We start from the raw sequence: 322 nt of genomic DNA, 5'->3' as shown, positions 1-322 counted from the left end.
TGTTGCTGGCCTGCTTCTCTCCCCCTCAAGATGGTGGTCAGGAGGAGGGCTTGTCTTCTTTGCAGGCAGAGGTCTGTTGTTGCTGGCCTGCTTCTCTCCCCCTCAAGATGGTGGTCAGGAGGAGGGCTTGTCTTCTTTGCAGGCAGAGGTCTGTTGTTGCTGGCCTGCTTCTCTCCCCCTCAAGATGGTGGTCAGGAGGAGGGCTTTACTTCTTAGCAGGCAGAGGCCTGTTGTTGCTGGCCTGCTTCTCTCCCCCTCAAGATGGTGGTCAGGAAGAGGGCTTTACTTCTTAGCAGGCAGAGGCCTGTTGTTGCTGGCCTGC

The 322-nt window shown here is 57.1% G+C and overlaps 1 protein-coding gene across 1 annotated transcript in view; it reads left to right on the top strand.

Annotated features, from left to right (window-relative positions):
- SCAF8 (SR-related CTD associated factor 8) overlaps window positions 1-322 on the top strand; it is a 56,865-nt gene that overhangs the window by 52,547 nt on the left and 3,996 nt on the right.

This window comes from Sceloporus undulatus, chromosome 1 (assembly GCF_019175285.1).
Source record: "Sceloporus undulatus isolate JIND9_A2432 ecotype Alabama chromosome 1, SceUnd_v1.1, whole genome shotgun sequence".
NCBI lineage: Eukaryota > Metazoa > Chordata > Lepidosauria > Squamata > Phrynosomatidae > Sceloporus > Sceloporus undulatus.
The sequence above is the reverse complement of the archived record's forward strand: the minus strand, read 5'-3'. Positions and strand labels throughout refer to the sequence as shown.